General features: G+C 47.1%; 1 protein-coding gene across 2 annotated transcripts in view; it reads right to left on the bottom strand.

Annotated features, from left to right (window-relative positions):
• The window catches only part of sema4ba (sema domain, immunoglobulin domain (Ig), transmembrane domain (TM) and short cytoplasmic domain, (semaphorin) 4Ba), a 401715-nt gene extending 382147 nt beyond the window's left edge, over window positions 1-19568 (bottom strand). Inside the window, exon 1 of one of the 2 annotated variants that reach the window (XM_078241521.1) lies at window positions 19457-19568. The gene's annotated coding sequence lies outside the window, so the exon portion shown is untranslated. The remainder of the gene's footprint in view (window positions 1-19456) is intronic. The other variant, XM_078241528.1, reaches the window with a different exon arrangement.
• Between the last annotated feature and the right edge of the window lie 431 nt (window positions 19569-19999).

Genomic DNA, 19999 nt, shown 5'->3' on the forward strand with positions numbered 1-19999 from the left:
GGATAAGGAGCAGCTGTTCCCTTTAGTTAAAGGGTCAGTTACAAGAGGACATAGGTTCAAGGTGAGGGGCAGGAGATTTAGGGGTGGGATGCGAGGTAAAACTTTTTTTTACCCGGGGATGGTGATGGCCTGGAATGCGCTGCCTGGGAGGGTGGTGGAGGCGGGTTGCCTCACATACTTTAAAAAGTATCTGATGAGCACTTGGCACATCATAACATTCAGGGCTATGGGCCAAGTGCTGTCAGATGGGAGTTCAGGGATTAGATGGGAGTTCAGGTGTTTCTAATGTGTCAGTGTCGACTCAATGCGCAAAGTTGTACATGACGCCTTACTCAGCATGAAACAAAAGGTGGTGTGGGGAACCACTAGCCAAGCGATATCCTTCGTTCAAACAAAAGCGTAGCAAAGGCCACAATATCTGCCCACCCACCTTGTGTCATTGAATCACTACAGTGCATTCGGCCCATCAAGCCTGCACTGGCAACAATCCACGCAGGCCCTATCCCAGTAACCCCATGTATTTACCCTGCTAATCCCCGACACTATGGGGCAATTTATCATGGCTAATCAAACTGATCTGCACATCTTTGAACTGCCCTTGTAAAGTCAGATCCTCAGAGGCAACTCCGAAAACAGCCAAAAGAGGTCATGGCTCGAAACTAACTCTGAGCACTTCAGAAAAAGTAGCAAATCTGAATGCCCCAAAAGAGGTCAGTCAGAGAGTTCCCACACACCTCTCACCATACTTTCTGGTCAATAGAATCTTTTTTAAATGTAGTTACTGTTACAATACGGCAAAATGCAGCAGCCAAAATTCACAGAATTGTCACAATGCACAGTGGTTAGCACTGCTGCCTCACAGCGCCAGGAACCCAGGTTCAATTCCCGCCTTGGGCCACTGTCTGTGTGGAGTTTGCATGTCCTCCCCATGTCTACGTGGGTTTCCTCCGGGTGCTCCAGTTTCCGCCCACAATCCGAAAGGCATACTGGTTAGGTGCATTGGCTATGCTAAATTCTCTGTGTACCTGAGCAGGTGTCGGAGTGTGGCGACTCGGAGATTTTCACAGTAACTTCATTGCAGTGTTAATGTAAGCCTATTTGAGACACTAAATAAATAAACTAAAACACGCAGGAGACCATTTGGCCCATCAAGTCTGCACCAGCTTTCCAAAAGAGCATCATGGCTTCGTGCCATTCCCCTGCCTTTTCCCCGTAACCCCTACACATTGTTTCTGTTCAAGTGATCATCCAACGCCCTCTTGAATGTCTCAATTGAACCTGCCTCCACCACACTTCCCAGCAGTGCATTCCAGACCTGAACCACTCGTTGTGTGAGTAAGTTTTTTCTCACATCACATTTGCAAATCTGTACCCTGCCATTGTTGATCCTTTTATGAGGGGGGGATCAGTTTCTCCCGAGTTAATCTGTCCAGTCCCTTCAATTGCACTCAACCATAGAAGTAATCATAGAAACCCTACAGTACAGAAAGAGGCCATTCGACCCATCGAGTCTGCACCGACCACAATCCCACCCAGGCCCTACCCCCATATCCCTACATATTTTACCCACTAATCCCTCTAATCTACGCATCCCAGGACACTAAGGGGCAATTTTAGCATGGCCAATCAACCTAACCCGCACATCTTTGGACCATGAGATAAAGGACTGGACAATCTCATTTCTTCATAAATTTTTGTTTGAGGGATAGACAACATTGGCTAGAATACTGAAAGAAATCCCATGCTTTTCTCAAAAGCAAGTCATGGGATCTGTCACATCGAACTAAGGTGGTGGAAAGGAAACAGGACCTCGGTTCAGCATTTTGTCCAAAAGACAGTGTCTTCAACAGTGCAGCATTCCCGCAGCACTGCACTAAAATGCCCAATCTCTGGAGGGGTGCATGACCCCTGACCTTCCCAGAGGCACAAGAGACTCCACTGGACTAAGACCCAAATAGCTGCAGCAGGATTTTATTAAGTTCGTCAACAACTTGCATCACATTTGGAATTGATTTGTTACCATATGTTTGCTCTTTAGTGTTTGAAATTTCTGAAATTATAGCATCATAAAACTGTACCTGGACCACCTGTTTGACCGAGTGCACACTGTACAGCGTGGAGTAATTCCAGGAGCTGGCCTTGCCAGATCAACACATCTGACATTTGGCCTGGCTTTGCCTATGTTTTTACAATCATGGCTTCTGTGGACACTGTGGGGGCAATTCAGCCTTCCCGCTGTGTTGCAGGAGCTGGGAGAGATAAGCGGAGGCCGTGTAGGGGGCTTCCCGTTGGACGCTAAGGTTTCCGCGCATCTCCAGCTGCCAGACTTCCAGCGTCGTCAGCTCCGTGCCAGGAATCAGCGCAGAGCTGAATAAATTATTTAAATAAGGATTGACATCTGATTAGCAGGCCCGGGACTAAAGTCTCCAGGCCTGCTAACCTTTCCCCCCACCCCTGCCAGGAATGGTTCACTCCAGCGGGGTTTACAACAGCTCCCCACTACTGGGGGGACTGGCGGCCCGACCCCGCTGGAGTGAAGGGGGTCCATGGAGGCCACCTAAGAGGCCAGGGGCAAGGTGGGGGGGGGGGGGGGGGGGGGGGGGGTGGTGTGCCCAGTGGACAAAGCCAGTCTGGATGTGCCAGCCTGCTGGCCCCTGGCACCGCCCAAGGGGAAAAGTCCACTGAGGACCTTAGCACTGCCCACTAGGCATCAGGCAGTGCCAAGGGGGCAGGAGCTACGGGGGAGGGGGTCCCGCTGCCACTTTGCATAGGGATCGCGAGTAGAGAGGGGGAAGGGCTGATCGGGACTGGCCATGGGGAGGGGGCATGGCGTCGGGTGGTGGGGGCTGCAGGGGGGGGCAAAGGGTTTCGCACGGCTAGCGGGGTCACGGGACCGGCAACAATTGGAAGGCCGGCAGTGTGGGGCCACTGCGCATGCGCTGACAGATCGGGTCATACGCAGTGGCTCGCTCAGCGCTATGCTGCCGGCCTCTCCAGCGGGAACAGGTCCCACCCACTGATTTTCATGACGATTCACGCTAGGGCACTCTGTGATGCACAGACTGTGGGGGATTCGTTTTGAAAATCCCGTTGAAAGAAAACAGAGGGATTTACTCCCGTCTTTACACAAATTCGGCACTTTAGAATTTTTTTGGAAGAATTCCACCGCGAGTCTGAACTCCGGTCATGATGTTTTGATGTTAAAATTCTCCAGCCGTTCACACCCTGCAACTACTCAGTGCGAACTGAGAATTTTCCCCTCAGCTAAAACTCCATTCACTGCAGCGGGACTGGAAAATTCCAGCTGTGGGCAAGTTCGGAGAATCCAGCCCCTCGTTTATTCACAAATCCTTCAATGGCCTCTCCCCTCCCTGGTGGAATATTCCAAAAACAGACCGCCCACCTCCCCCTCCCCCCACCCCCCCCCCCCCCCCCCCCCAGGCTAGTGCAAAGATGGCAAGGTGGGCGAGCCATGCAAAGTGCCATAGACCTCGGCAGGACTGTAAGATCCTTATGGCAGCCAATGGCAAGCTGCCTCTACAGCCAGAAAACACACCACACGAGGTAGGTGGATCGAATCCCACCCTCTACCTCTGTAACTTCCTGCAGAATTTGCGCTCATCAGCCGTCTGGTATCTACAACTTTCGGGAATAGCGTTCCTGGCAGACTGGAGGCTGTCCCTGACTTCCCTAAACTGCCGGATGAAGCAACTCGGGCTCCACCGCTGTCAGGGATGTTTTACAGATACCATCATTCTCAGCTGAGGGATGGATGTTGCATGAGTTCCCCCCCACTCCATTCGGAGGACACAGCTGTCTGACATTCACTGCTATTCCCGAGCTCCTTTTGATCCAAATTGGGTTCTGCCAAGGGTATCTTTGGACCGTCACTTCATTAATTCCACAGACCAGCCGAGCTTGCAACATATCATTCAGGGGTGGCCCAAATTCACAGTGCTCTGCCAATTTTTGCAACCTGGTCAGAAATTAGGTGACAGATTCCCCAAGGGTTTGCCCTGTTGTGTTAAAGCGGTATCACTGGAGTATTATAGAAGGTTTTGGGTCATAATAGATTTTAACCAAGTCCACCAATTCCTTAAACGTTTAGGAGACAGGGGCATCCATGTAGGTCAGGCATTTTATTTCACTGAAGCCTAACCCTGCAATGCCATCAACAGGATCACTTTCTGCTTCTCGTCCCCCTCAATATTTTTGGCCCTAAAAATGTAACACAAGTGCTCTGCCTACTGGGCCCTGTCTTCTATGCTCACAACAATATATTGTATTCAAGTTTCCCAGAAAGAGGCATGTTTCTTATCGGAGGATTACTTGTCTCAACAGTAAAGATGGTCTGGAGGGAAGAAAAATTTGTTTTATTTCTCCTCGCCAATGTAACAATCTTAGCAAGGCCAGTTCATATAAATCATAGAAACCCTACAGTACAGAAAGAGGCCATTCGGCCCATCGAGTCTGCACCGACCACAATCCCACCCAGGCCCTACCCCCATATCCCTACATATTTTACCCACTAATCCCTCTAACCTACGCATCTCAGGACACTAAGGGGCAATTTTAGCATGGCCAATTAACCTAACCCGCACATCTTTGGATAGTGGGAGGAAACCGGAGCACCCGGAGGAAACTCACGCAGACACGAGGAGAATGTACAAACTCCACACAGACAGTGACCCAAGCCGGGAATTGAACCCAGGTCCCTGGAGCTGTGAAGCAGCAGTGCTAACCACTGTGCTACCGTGCCGCCCCATTATTAGTTGTACATCACTAATCATCCGTTTATTTCTAGTGCCAGTTGAGTGCCATTCAGTGATTACAAAGTGCAGATCAGTCCTGGGTCTGTGCGCACTAGGCTTGGGAAGTGTCCGTCGTTGCTTCATACAGCATCTGCCCATCCAGAGTATGTTGAAATTGCAGTATTTTGGAGCAATACCTTTGGGAACAGAGTGATGCTCAGTGAGTTTAATCGGTCAAACTTCACAACCTCCAATTATAAGGAGTATAAATAGACAGTTTTCCTGGTTAACACAATTGCTCACATCTCTATAGTCATATTGGTGGGATCTTCCAGTGCCTCCAACAGCGACTCCCTGCCAGGGGTTTACCCAGCAGCAGAGGATGCCAACAACAGGAAACCTTGTTGTCAGCGACGGGACTGGAAGACCCTGTCACTGGCCAATAACAGGCTACCTCCACTGCCGCAAAACTTGTCGTGGAGGAAGGGGGGTTAATGCCATCCTTCAGTTTTACTTTAAACAAGCAAGTCAATAGCCTCAAAACTTACACCCAAATGAGGCAACACTTGGCTATTTGAGAATATATTATAAATGCCCCTGTTGACATTGATGATAGAAACTTTTTTTATTCATTCATCCGACATGCCAGGGACCCGGGGTTCGATTCCCGGCTTAGATCACAGTCTGTGTGGAGTTTGCACGTTCTCCCCGTGTCTGTGTGGGTTTCCTCTGTGCGCTCCGATGCCCTCCCACAGTCTGAAAAACATACTGGTTCGGTGCATTGACCCAAACAATGCTGGAGTGTGGCAATAGGAGAATTTCACAGTAACTTCATTGCAGTGTTAATGTCAGCCTACTTGTGACTAATAAATAAACTTATGGGCGTCGCTGGCTGGCCAACGTTTATTGCCCATTCCTCATTGCCCTTGGAGAACAGCTGAGAGTTAACAACATTGCTGTGGGGTCTGGAGTCTGGAGTCACATGTAGGCCAGACCAGGTAAGGACAGCAGATTTCCTTCCCCTAAAGGACATTAGTGAACCAGATGGGTTTTTTCAAACATTCGACAATGGTTTCATGGTCATTGTCCATCCCTCTATGCCTTCCCTCTCTAGCCGCACTCAACTGGGCAAGTGTGTCACAATAACGTGGCAAGTTTACATAGGTAACATCCATTATAATTATGGACATAGGAGTTTATAACAGAAATATGGACAGAATACATCATTTCAAACGCTGACTGAATTATGACTCATTATGACTCCCATCAGAGTCAGCTGTCAGTAGCACTCCCGCCTTTGAATCAAAAGGTCATGGTTTCAAACCCCACTCCAAAACCTGAGCACAAAATCCACGCTAACACTTTAGCTCAGTCCTGAGGGAGTGCTGCACTGTCTGAGGTGCTGCCGTTAAACAGCATTGCTACAAACACATATTTAGAGACACCCGGAGGCTATAATCGGCATTACATAAATCCGTCTTTCATCATACTTGTTATGAGAAAGGTAGGCAGGAATTGCATTCAGTGAGAGCTTTTTTACCATATAAACATAAGGTATAAGACAACATAAACAAGTGATAATTTGGTGGATGTCATTCCTAAAAGGCCTTTAATAAAGTGCCACAAAAGAATAAAGCCAGAATCGGCAGATTCAGGGACAAGTAGCAGAAAGTTTTGATATAGGGTCAGTCATGAGGGGACATAGGTTCAAAGTGAGGGGCATGGGGCCTGGGGGGAGGGGAGTGAGGAAAAACCTTTTTACCCAGAAGGTGGTCTGGAATGCGCTGCCTGGGAGGGTGGGAGAGGCAGGTTGCCCTACATCCTTTAAAAAGGTACCTGGATGAGCACTTGGCATGTCATAGCATTCAAGGCTATGGGCCAAGTGCTGGTAGATGGGATTAGGTGGGAGTTCAGGTGTGTCAGTGCAGACTCGATGGGCCCAAGGGCCTCTTTTGCGCTGTTTGATTCTATGATACAGTTCCTGACAGAAAGCAGAGAGTAAGGGTAAAGGATATTATTTATAAGACCATAAGATATAGGAACGGAACTAGGCCATTCGGCCCATCGAGTCAGCTCCACCATTCAATCATGGCTGATAAGTTTCTCAACCCCATTCTACCGCCTTTCCCCGTACCAATTAAGAACCTATCTCTCTCTGTCTTAAATACACTCAATGACCTGGCCTCTACAGCCTTCTGTGGCAATGAATTCCACAGATTCATCACCCTCTGGCTGAAGAAATTCGTCATCATTCAGAAGGCATTGGGATAAAGGGTATTATTCAGAGGGTGATACGGCAAAGGAAAACATTTCCAACATCATATACATTGGCTGTCATTGTTCCAAGCTTAGTAATTGTGAGGTGCCTGACGTGTATAGGCTGCTTGTGCCTCTGCTAATGGTATTCGTGATCTTAAACCGAATCCTGTAAGGGTTCAATAGAAATTATCATGGCCTATTTGGACTCCAGTAGTGGGTGCTACAGCACTTCAAGATTCTAGGCTGGCCTTACCATATGAAGTAGGCATTAAGTTTGCACGGCCTAGGCTTGGAATGTCAATGGTGGCACAGTGGTTAGCACTATGCCTCACAGTGCCAGGAACCCGGGTTCAATTCCAGCCTCAGGTCACTGTCTGTGTGGAGTTTGCACGTTCTCCCCTTGACTGCGTGAGTCACTCACCTGATGAAGGAGCAGTGCTCCAAAAGCTCGTGCTACCAAATAACCTGTTGGACTCGAACCTGGTGTCGTGAGACTACTTACTGTGCCTACCCCAGTCCAATGTCAGCAACTCCACATCAATGTTAGGTTGGAGGAACTGGTGTATTCATCTTGGAGTAAAGAGGATTGAAGGGAGATCTGATAGAGGTATGGAGGAGTACAAAATCCTGACAGGGTCGGGGTAGACAGAGAAAAGCTGTTCCCCATTAGCTGACGGACTAAGGGGGGGGGTCACAGATTTAAAATTTTGGTCAGGAGATGCAGCTAGGATGTGAAGAAGAACTGTTTTACACAGCATGTTATAATGATCTGCAATATGTTGTCTACAAGAGGGGTGGAAGTGGAGATGAACAATGACTTTGAAAGGAAATGGAATGGGCATATGAGGGATATAAACTCAAAGGACTACAAGGAGAGGGGGGGGTGGAGGGAATGAGTGAGTGGATTGCTTTACAGCGAGTTGGCATTGGCTTGATAGACTAAATGGCCTCCTTCTCTATGTTAATGATTCTGTGCCTGGAAGAGTTCCAGAATCCCAATATGTGTGGTTGCACATTACATTCTAATGAACTTCACCGAAGATGTAGCAACTGTCGAAGGACTTCTAACGAAACAAGTTCCAAGTATTGCTTTCAGATGTTCAAAATGCTGAATACACAGTCTGTTGCTATTTAGACCGTGGGCTCCAATCTCAGCAAACATCTTATCCGGTTACTAATGTTAGAGGACCAGATGGAGATCATTATTATTCAGGCCGTCACTGTCCTGTGAGCTATCCAGAGGTCCGGCCTCACACAAAATACTTCCCTGTGGTGGGAATTGTCGGCCTGGAACAGATGGCCACCTCCATCACCAATCCCTAAAAAGGACTTACCTCACATGACATTCCCAGGTATGTTTGATTTATAGGCACCATCATATGGACAAGGGGGGACCTCTGGCGCAATTAAATATCGATACTTCCTTCTATTCTCTTCTAGATAAGCACAAAGGCAAGAACGCCCATTAAAATGCCCGGAATTTTAATTGTGACAATGAGTAGTGGTGCTGGTACAAATACAGAGCAAAACCCCATCATGAACAAAAGAAAACACACTGTCCAGACAGCAGAAACGCCCAAGTTTAAGCTTATTTTTAGGTGTGATTCAAAAAAGAAGCTGCTGCCCCTTTTTCTTCAAACAGCATTCGATGGGCCAAATGGCCTCCTTCTGCACTATAGGGATTCTATGATCTAAGTAGGGCAATCAGAGTGCACAGCACACACCTGGCAAGACTGGATGACTGCATCTGTGCTCATTAGCATTGATTTGCATACTAAAATCAAGTACTTACTCATTTTGGGCAGGGCCGGTATACAGTGATCTGAATGACTGACTGGATTCATGTACAGTCCCATTCACAACTCCTCAGTAATCCATGATTGCACATGACAAAACTTGGACAATATTCAGTCTTGGGTAACCTTCATGTCACTCAAGCACCAGGCAATTATTACCTCTGCCGAGAGAGAATCTAACGGTCTTCCCTTGGTATTCAATGGCATTACCACCACTGGCGGTTACCCTTGACCAGAAACTTAACTGGATCAGGAAATACATGGGGTTATAGGGATAGGGCCTAGGTGGGATCGTTGTCACTGCAGGCCCAATGGGCCAACTGGACTCTTTCTGCACTGTAGGGATTCTATGATATGATAAATATAACGACTACAAGAGCAGGTCAGATGGTGGGAATTTTGTGGTGACTCACTCACCTTTGAATCCCCAAAGCCTGTGATCCGGCAAAAGGAACTCTTCAGTTGTTGGCAACTAGATGAATCAAAACTTACTCCAACTTATAAATCAAAGAAAAAGGTTTAATAAAGAAATTTCATTACTGCAACACTTGAGGCCTCAACCTGGACTGTACCAAGTTCCCACAAACCCCAACAGCTTCTTATTTAGACTGAGTCAGCTGACCACCACATCATTTTGTCATTGGTTACAGTTTACTGGGTCAGCTGACCCTTACAGCATGTTACCATTGGTCACACACTACAACAGATCCAATGTTATCATTGATTACATTCTAACAAAGCCAGTCCTCCATCTACAAGTCATATGTCAAAAGTATGAGGGAATACCCTCCACTTGCCTGGATGAGCGCGACTCCAACAACACTCAAGAAGCTTGACACCATCCAGAACAAAGCAGCCCTTTTGATTGGCACCCCATTGATTGGTACCTCAAACATTAATTCCATTCAGTGCCAACACTATGTACCAACTACAGCAACTTGTCAGGTCTCTTTCAACAGTACATTCCAAACCCTGAAACCTCTACCCCCTAGAAGAACAAGAGCAACCAGATGCCTGGGAACACCATGGTGCACAAGTTCCCCTCCAAGCCACACACCATCTTGACTTGGGAATACATCATCACCGTTCCTTCACTGTCACTGGGTCAAAATCCCTCCCTAACAGCACTGTGGGTGTACCCACACCATTTGGACTGAAGCAGTTCAAAAAGGCAGCTCATTGCCAATTTCTCAAGGGCAATTGGGAAGAACAACAAATTTTGGCCATCCCAATTAAACCCATATCCCATGAATGAAAATTAAAACATGAACTGGAAAGTGATACACAATGGGCAAGGAGCTTTTGAGAGATGGGCCTCCCATTTTAACTCACTGAAAACCCAGTGAGGAGATCTCCATCCCAATTCCTTGACCATCCCCACTCAATCATTGCGTGCTGACACCACTGACCATAGTGAATGAAAGATTATCACTACATGGAAGTACGGGTTCAAACAGTGTTCAGAACACCCACTCTGTCATTCCCCCGACTTTCAAACTCTGGTGTGCCCATTGAATGATGGGAAGACAGGAAAGATGAGCTGGGAGTAGGGATTGTTAGGGAGAGGTGGAAGGCTATCCAATATCCATTTAAAACATGTGAAAATGCTTTTTCTTTCTAACTCTGGTGTACCTTTCTCCATCCCCATCTACAACAACTTGTCAGGTCTCCTTCAACAGTACGTTCCAAAACCGCAACCTCTACCCCCCAAGAAGGAGAAGGGCAACCAGATGCCTGGGGATATCACTATTCACAAGTTCCCCTCCAAGCCACACACCATCTTGACTTGGGAATATATCATCACCATTCCTTCATTGTCACTGCATCAAAATCCCTCCCTAACAGCACTGTGGGTGTACCTACACCACTTGGACTGCAGCGGCCCAAGAAGGCAGCTCATCGCCAACTTCTCAAGGGCAAGTGGGGAGAACAACAAATTCTGGCCATCCCGTGCTTGGATGTGCTGCCCCAGTCACTGTCTGCAGCATTTTTCCATCGGGATTTATTTCTTATAGCTCTGCAGCTTTGTGAGACACCTCCACTCATCCTACCGTCCAAATGAGACTGTAGACGGTGAGTTCCGCCCTTAAAAACATCATGTGCAACCATGGTTTCAGTCAAAACAGCCCTCCAGCTACAACCTGAAAAGACCTATCCAGACCCAGCAGAGAAACAGCAGAGCGAGGAGGTTTTTGTGAAGATCCCATCCTTATGCCCTTCAGCACTTAAAATTCCCGTAAACAGTACAGACTATAATTACATCTCTGGCTCTCGATGATGTAAAGCTCTGGTGTCATCTTTGCTCTGAAACTTAAGAGTTTGAACTGTTTCTGTTGTAAGGTTGTTTGGTGTCTCACTAAGAGTTCTGGAGGCTCACGTGGTTGAAGGTAAACTGTTTGTTTTTAACACAGAAGTTTATATATTTATCTCCAAGGTGTGGCCCTACTATCATCACGACAACCTCTGCACGCAGGTCAGGATTTTACTTTGCTCAGGTGGACTTGCGCCAGACTTGGAAGCGTGAGAAATGGCACAAGGCGCCAGGCCCTTAAAGTTTAAAGTCAAAGTTTATTTAAAGTTTATTTATTAGTCACAAGTAAGGCTTACATTAACACTGCAATGAAGTTACTGTGAAAATCCCCTAGTTGCCACACTCCGGCACCTGTTCGGGTACACTGAGGGAGAATTTAGCATGGCCAATGCGCCTAACCAGCACGTCTTTCAGACTGTGGGAGGAAACCGGAGCACCCAGGTGCTACTGCGCAAAATTTTGGTCACCGGGCGCGTGTGAGTATCAGAAGTGCCCCTGCCGACAATCAAGTTGGCAATTTGGACGAAAAGGGGGCAACTGAACGATGGGAAGCCTGTCCATGTTTATGGCTGCCGATTGGTCGGATGGCCTTTACTTTTTAACTGCACCTCCACCCAGGACAGGTGAAATAAAATTTTAAAATGTGCCTGTGGATTGAGGTTTGTGCTTGGATGTGCTCTCCCAGACACTGCTTTCCATCGGGGTTTATTTCTGAAAGATCTGCAGCTTCATGAGACACCTCCACAGCAGCTGCCCCCTAGAGGGAGCCCGTTAGAGGTACCAGCCCACAACTACCCTTCCCTGAGCGCACGCCCTCTTCACGCCCTCCCCCGGCAGTGCTGAGCCTTTCCCAGTGCACGTCCCACGCTGGCTGCCCGTTATTTACCCAGCCAGTGTGAAATTGCATTCCACGCCGATTTCGACTGGAAGCACATTTCATGTCTGCTTCTGGACTGACCGAGTGCACGCACCCAATGAGCAAAAAAAATTCAGGCCACATTCTGCTGTCATGTGAAAAAGTTTATTTATTAGTCGCAAGTAGGCTTACATTAACACTGCAATGAAGTTAATGAAAATCCCCGAATCATCCCCGAGCCTTACTTGTGCGATTTCTCACGCTTCCAAGTCTGGCGCAAGTCCACCTGAGCAAAGTAAAATCGGTTACACTGAGGGAGAATTTAGCATGGCCAATGCACCTAACCAGCACGTCTTTTGGACTTTGGGAGGAAACCGGAGCACCCGGAGGAAACCCACGCAGACACGGGGAGAATGCGCAGACTCTGCATAGACTGTGACCAAGGCCGGGAATCAAACCCAGGTCCCTGGCACTGTACTAACCACTGTGCCACCGTGCCGCCCTATCAGACTGTGGGCGGTACTAGTTTCCAGTCCCTCATTATTTTCAGCTATGCTCTCACATCACATCATCCACAAATCCTATTCTCCAGTCCCACTGCAGTGAATGGAGTTTTAGCTGAGTGCCAAATTCCCCATTCTCGCTAGCAGCAGGGCCGGTATGGACAAGAAAAGAACACAAGAAAATAAGAACTAGGAGCAGGAGTAGGAAATTCAGCCCCTCGAGGCTGCCCCGCCATTGTTGCCGGATTTGAAGCAGAAATGAGATATAGCTCTTGGGGCTAAAGGGATCAAGGGATATGGGAGGAAGGGGAGAATCAGGACATTGAATCCGATGATCAGCCATGATCAAAATGTAGCAGGCTCAAAGGGCCAAATGGCCTACTCCAGCTTCTGATTTCTAATACAATTATGGCTGATCTCATCTCGGCCTCAATTCCTTTCCTGCCCATCCTCTATAATCCTTCAACTCATTGCCAATTAAAAATCTGTCTACTTCATAGAATCTATAGAATCCCTACAGTGCAGAAGGAGGCCATTCGACCCATCGAGTCTGCACCGCCAACAATCCCACCCTGGCCCTATCCTCGTAACTCCATGTATTTACCCAGCAAAGAACAAAGAACAGTACAGCACAGGAAACAGGCCCTTCAGCCCTCCAAGCCTGTGCTGCTCATTGGTCCAACTAGACCATTCGTTTGTATCCCTCCATTCCCAGACTGCTCATGTGACTATCCAGGTAAGTCTTAAACGATGCCAGCGTGTCTGCCTCCACCATCCTTCTTGGCAGCGCATTCCAGACCCCCACCACTCTCTGTGTAAAAAAACGTCCTTCTGATATCTGAGTTACACCTCGCCCCTCTCACCTTGAGCCCGTGACCCCTCGTGATCGTCACCTCCGACCTGGGAAAAAGCTTCCCACTGTTCACCCTATCTATGCCCTTCATAATTTTGTACACCTCTATTAGGTCTCCCCTCATTCTCCGTCTTTCCAGGGAGAACAAGCCCAGTTTACCCAATCTCTCCTCATAGCTAAGACCCTCCATACCAGGCAACATCCTGGTAAACCTTCTCTGCACTCTCTCTAAAGCCTCCACATCCTTCTGGTAGTGCGGCGACCAGAACTGGACGCAGTACTCCAAATGTGGCCTAACCAGCGTTCTATACAGCTGCAACATCAGACTCCAGCTTTTATACTCTATACCCTGTCCTATAAAGGCAAGCATACCATATGCCTTCTTCACCACCTTCTCCACCTGTGCTGCCACCTTCAAGGATTTGTGGACTTTCACACCTAGGTCCCTCTGTGTTTCTATACTCTTGATGGCTCTGCCATTTATTGTATAACTCCCCCCTACATTAGTTCTTCCAAAATGCATCACTTCGCATTTATCTGGATTAAATTCCATCTGCCATTTCTCCGCCCAATTTTCCAGCCTATCTACATCCTGCTGTATTGTCCGACAATGTTCATCGCTATCCGCAAGTCCAGCCATCTTCGTGTCATCCACAAACTTGCTGATAACACCAGTTACACCTTCTTCCAAATCATTTATATATATCACAAATAGCAGAGGTCCCAGTACAGAGCCCTGCGGAACACCACTGGTCACAGGCCTCCAGCTGGAAAAAGACCCTTCGACTGTTACCCTCTGTCTCCTGTGGCCAAGCCACTTCTCTACCCATCTAGCCACCCCTCCTTGTATCCCATGAGCCTTAACCTTCTTAACCAACCTGCCATGAGGGACTTCGTCAAATGCCTTACTGAAATCCATATAGACGACATCCACGGCCCTTTTTATGTTGCAACTGTACACAACTCTGGTGCGGCCGCACTTGGAGTACTGTGTGCAGTTCTGGTCCCCACATTACAGGAAGGATGTGGAGGCTTTGGAGAGGGTGCAGAGGAGGTTTACCAGGATGTTGCCTGGTATGGAGGGGAGATCCTATGAGGAGAGGCTGAGGGATTTGGGATTGTTTTCGCTGGAAAGGCGGCGGCTAAGAGGGGATCTTATTGAAACATATAAGATGATTAGAGGTTTAGATAGGGTGGATAGTGATAGCCTTTTTCCTCTGATGGAGAAATCCAGCACGAGGGGGCATGGCTTTAAATTGAGGGGGGGTAGTTATAGGACTGATGTCAGGGGTAGGTTCTTTACCCAGAGAGTGGTGAGGGATTGGAATGCCCTGCCAGCATCAGTTGTAAATGCGCCTAGTTTGGGGGCGTTTAAGAGAGCCGTAGATAGATTCATGGACGAAAAGAAATTGGTTTAGGTTGGAGGGTAACAGTGTTTTTTTTTTTTTTTTTGTAACTGGTCGGTGCAGCATTGTGGGCCGAAGGGCCTGTTCTGCGCTGTAGTGTTCTATGTTCTATGTTCTATGTTCTTCCTTCGTCAACCGTTTTTGTCACTTCCTCAAAAAACTCCACCAAATTTGTAAGGCACGACCTCTCTCTTACAAAACCATGCTGTCTGTCACTAATGAGATTGTTCCGTTCTAAATGAGCATACATCCTGTCTCTAAGAATCCTCTCCAACAACTTCCCTACCACGGACGTCAAGCTCACTGGCCTATAATTATCCGGGTTATCCCTGCTACCCTTCTTAAATAACGGTACCACATTCGCTATCCTCCAATCCTCAGGGACCTCACATGTGTCCAATGAAGAGACAAAGATTTCCCTCAGAGGCCCAGCAATTACATCTCTTGTCTCCCTGAGCAGTCTAGGATAGATGCCATCAGGCCCTGGGGATTTGTCAGTTTTAATGTTACCTAAAAAACCTAACACTTCCTCCCTTGTAATGGAGATTCTCTCTAACAGGTCAACACCTCCCTCTGAGACACTCCCAGTTAACAAGTCCCTCTCCTTTATGAATACCGATGCAAAGTTTTCATTTAGGATCTCCCCTATTCCCTTGGGTTCTAAGCATAATTCCCCTCCTTTGTCCCTGTGAGGTCCGACTTTTTCCCTGACAACTCTTTTCTTCCGAAAATATGAATAAAATGCCTTAGGATTCTCCTTAATCCTGTCTGCCAAGAACATTTCGTGACCTCTTTTTGCCCTTCTAACTCCCCGTTTGAGTTCTTTCCTACTCTCTCTGTATTCCTCCAGAGCTCCATCTGTTTTCAGTTGCCTGGACCTAACGTACGCCTCTCTTTTCTTTTTGATCAGATCCTCAATTTCCCTGGTTATCCACGGCTCTTGAATCCTACCTTTCCTATCCTTCCTTTTTACAGGCACATGCCTGTCCTGCAGCCTTATCAACTGTTCCTTAAAAAACTCCCACATGCCAGACGTGGACTTACCCCCGAACAGCCTCTCCCAATCAACGGCCACCAATTCCTGCCTAATCCGGCTATAATTAGCCTTCCCCCAATTTAGCACCCTACCCTTAGGACAACACTCGTCCTTGTCCATTACTATCCTAAAGTTAACAGAGTTGTGGTCACTATTTGCCACATGTTCCCCTACCGAAACTTTGACGACCTGACCGGGCTCATTTCCCAGAAATAGATCCAGTATAGCCCCTTCTCTAGTCGGGCTATCTACATACTGTTCCAAAGAACCTTCCAGTACGCATTTTACAAATTCCTCCCCATCCAGACCCCCAGCCCTCAGCACTTTCCAGTCTATACCAGGAGAAATTGAAGTCTCCCACTACAACAACCCTATTTTTTCTGCACATATCCAGAATCTCCTTTCATATCCGTTCCTCCACTTCCCGTGGGCTGTTGGGTGGCCTGTCGTATACCCCCAGCATAGTGATTGCACCTTTCCTGTTTCTGAGCTCCACCCACAGCGACTCATTGCATGACCCTTCTAAATTGTCCACCCTCTGCACCGCTGTAATATGCTCCCTAACTAATACCGCTACTCCCCCGCCTTTTTTAGCCCCTCCTCTGTCTCGCCTAAAACACTTATACCCCGGAATATTCAGTTGCCAGTCCTGTCCTTCTTTTAACCATGTCTCCGTCACTGCAACCACATCCAAATTCCGCGTAAGCATTAAGGCCCCAAGTTCGTCTGTCTTACCCGTTACGCTCCTCAGCAAGTCCCCCTTACACTAAATTCAATTTCCTCCTTAAGTGTACTCAATGTCCCTGCATCCACCATTCTTTGGGTAGTTAATTCCACAGATTCACCACCCTTTGAAAGAGGTAAGTTCTCCTCATCTCTGTTTTAAATCTGCTACCCCTTGTTCTAAAGTTATGATCTCTTGTTCTAAATTGCCCCACAAAAGGAAGCATCCACCCTATGTCTACTTGTCAATACCTTTTATCATCTTGTATACCTCAATTAGATCTCCTCTCATTCTTCTAAATTCCAGAGAGTATCGGCCTAAACAGCTCAATCTTTCTTCATACGACAGACCCCTCATCTCTGGAATCAATCTAGTGAACCTCCTCTGAACTGCCTCTCATGCCACTGCATCCCTTCTCAGATAAGGGGACCAAAACTGTACACAGTACTTCAGGTGCGGTCTCATCAATGTCTTCTTTAGTTGCAGCAACATTTCCTTACTTTTATATTCCATTCCTTCAGCTATAAATGCCAATATTCCATTTTTTTCCCTTATTATTTGCTGTACCTCTTGAAGTGGTTCTGTGGAGCTGGGAGGTGCAAATCTGAGGTGCTACAGTACCACCACTGGTTGGAGGGTGTAACTGCAAGATAGAATCATAGAATCCAACAGTGCAGAAAGAGACTATTCGGCCTATTGAGTCTGCACCGACCACATTCAGGCCCTATCCTCTTAACCCTATGCATTCACCTTAGCTCGTTCCCCCTGACGCTAAGGGGGAATTTAGCACGGCCAATCCGCCTAACTCGCACATCTTTGGACTGTGGGACAAAACCGGAGCACCCGGAGGAGACCCACGCAGACACGGGGAGAATGTGAAAACTCCACGCAGACAGTGACCTGAGGCCGGGAATCGAACCCGGGTCCCTGGCGCTGTGAGGCAACAGTGCTAACCACCGTGCCGGTGTAAAGTTTTGTAACATATAAATGTGCAAATAAGACATTCTGGGCTGGTTTTTCCGGCCGCACTCGCCCCAAGGCTGGAAATTCCCATCAAAGGTTGACGGGCCTTTGCAAGGTCTGCCAAATTTTCTGTCCTGCCCTCTACGATTCCTGCAGCGGTCAGGATGGGAAAATTTCACCCTTTATGTAAGTAAGAATTGATAGCTGACAAAAGGAAGTATGGTTTTATAGATGGAAGTGTGCATTTGAATACAAACCTATTAAATAGTCACTAAATTAATAACTATAATGAAAGTTAAACTTTTGACCAGTGATGTGTTCATGTAGAAGCACAAAGTGCCAAATATCTGCACCTACCTCTTATTTTATGGGTCGATCCCTTAAAAAGTAGCTCTGACTTGAATTGATATGAATTATTTCATCATTTTAATTAACATTAATTATTTATTTCACAACTCACTCGATTACATAGCTCCCAGAATCAATTTGGTTTGGAATGGCCAAAATTAATTTCCAATGTTCTACTTAAATCCATACATTTTAATAAATGCATTGATTTTGTCGATGAACGTTCAAAATGAAAGATAACAATGCGGAACAATCATTATTTCTTTTAAATTTTATTCCTTTTTCAGAGTTACAAAGCCAATATGCAGAGTGGACCGGCTAAAGTCTTAATCCATCTCCTTGCTCAGTCCAAAAACCCAACTCAAATTGAATCTAATCCACGGTCCCTACATGAGATACATAATAGATCCAAGCTGACAAGCTGGCACCACGGGGCGGCACGGTGGCACAGTGGTTAGCACCGTTGCTTCACAGCGCCAGGGACCCGGGTTCGATTGCCGGCTTGGGTCACTGTCTGTGCGGAGTCTGCACGTTCTCCCCATGTCCGCGTGGGTTTCCTCCGGGTGCTGCGGCTTTCTCCCACAGTCCTAAAGGCATGTTGGTTAGGTGCATTGGCCATGCTACATTCTTCCTCAGTGTACCCGAACAGGCACTGGAGTGTGGCGATGAGGGGATTTTCACAGTAACTTCATTGCAGTGTTAGTTTGTGACACTGGTACTTGAACTTAAAGAACAGGCAGTGTACCTGATCTCGGGCTTGATCCTACACTTGTGCCGGAATGTTACCCCCTCACCCGCCCGAGGTTAGTAAGATCTTGCCCGAGGCCAACTGAGAATGCTGTTCTGCAAGCCTCGCCTGCCCTGATTCTGGGGCTGGTGTGCCGGTAAAAGTCCGGTCCTGATCTTTGGCAAAAGACGGTAACTGGATATGGTGTGGCTGGGTATTGAGTTCTGACAGTAAGAGGTTTAACAACACCAGGTTAAAGTCCAACAGGTTTATTTGGTAGCAAAAGCCACACAAGCTTTCGGAGCCTTAAGCCCCTTCTTCAGGCCACTCACCTGAAGAAGGGGCTTAATGCTCCAAAAGCTTGTGGCTTTTGCTACCAAATAAACCTGTTGGACTTTAACCTGGTGTTGTTAAACTTCTTACTGTGTTTACCCCAGTCCAACGCCGGCATCTCCACATATTGAGTTCTCTCCAGCCTGCGCCACTGTCCAGCCTCGCTGGATCATTCTGCCTCTAAAGACTCTGCAGAATGAACCTTTCCATTGTCTCAATAACAAAATTAACCAACTGATTAAAGTACATGCTGATAGGGTGAGATGAAGTGGGGTGAGAGACGTGTGGAGTGTAAACACCAGCAGAGTTGGGACGGAATGACTTATTTCCACGCTCTCAATTCTACGCAGTTCTATACAGAACGTAACTTGTGCATTGGCATCTTGGAAAAGCTGCGTTTGTAACAGGAGCCTTGCATCAAGGCTCACTGGGATTTGTACCTTCATCCTTTCTCATTCATGTTAATCAGCTTTTGCAGTTCAGATTTCACTGTCAGTCTCCGTTACTGGGATTAGCTCAATGTGGCAAAGGCCTAATCTCTCACTGTCCATGTGAGATAATAATCACAATCAATGAACATTGCAACTTACAGTGGAAGCTCTGTGACTCTGCCGCTCCCTGTCAACACAGTATCAATGCCGTCTGCCCTTCATCAATGGAACATCCTCTGGACTTCTCAGCAATGGTGCTCCTGTTACACGATCGCAACAGAAAGAAAATGAGGCTGCTGTTAATGATTGCCCAAATTAGTATCTGCATTTTGAGGTTACAAGGTCAATGCAATACATTGAAGTACACAATACAGCCACCATTCATTACACAACATGTCATTATGCATGCCTTATTCAATTATGTCATTGGTATTTATCTGTAAGAAGCTGCAAATATGCTAATCCCTTCATCATTTTACTTCAAGACCCTTCCAAGTATGTCAGAGACTTTTATTTGGGGGATTAATGTCCCGTTTTTATGAGATGGTGAATTAAATACAGATCACCCGAATCTGAACTGAATTTGATCTCTCAATGGTATACAGTGTGCTGACTCTCCAGCTGGTACAGGCGTTAGATGATATCAACCACTCAAGACATATGCTGCTCTAGCAATACGAACGTCAGCCTGTTAAGAGGAGA

The sequence above is a fragment of the Mustelus asterias genome, chromosome 24, assembly GCF_964213995.1.
Source record: "Mustelus asterias chromosome 24, sMusAst1.hap1.1, whole genome shotgun sequence".
Taxonomy (NCBI): domain Eukaryota; kingdom Metazoa; phylum Chordata; class Chondrichthyes; order Carcharhiniformes; family Triakidae; genus Mustelus; species Mustelus asterias.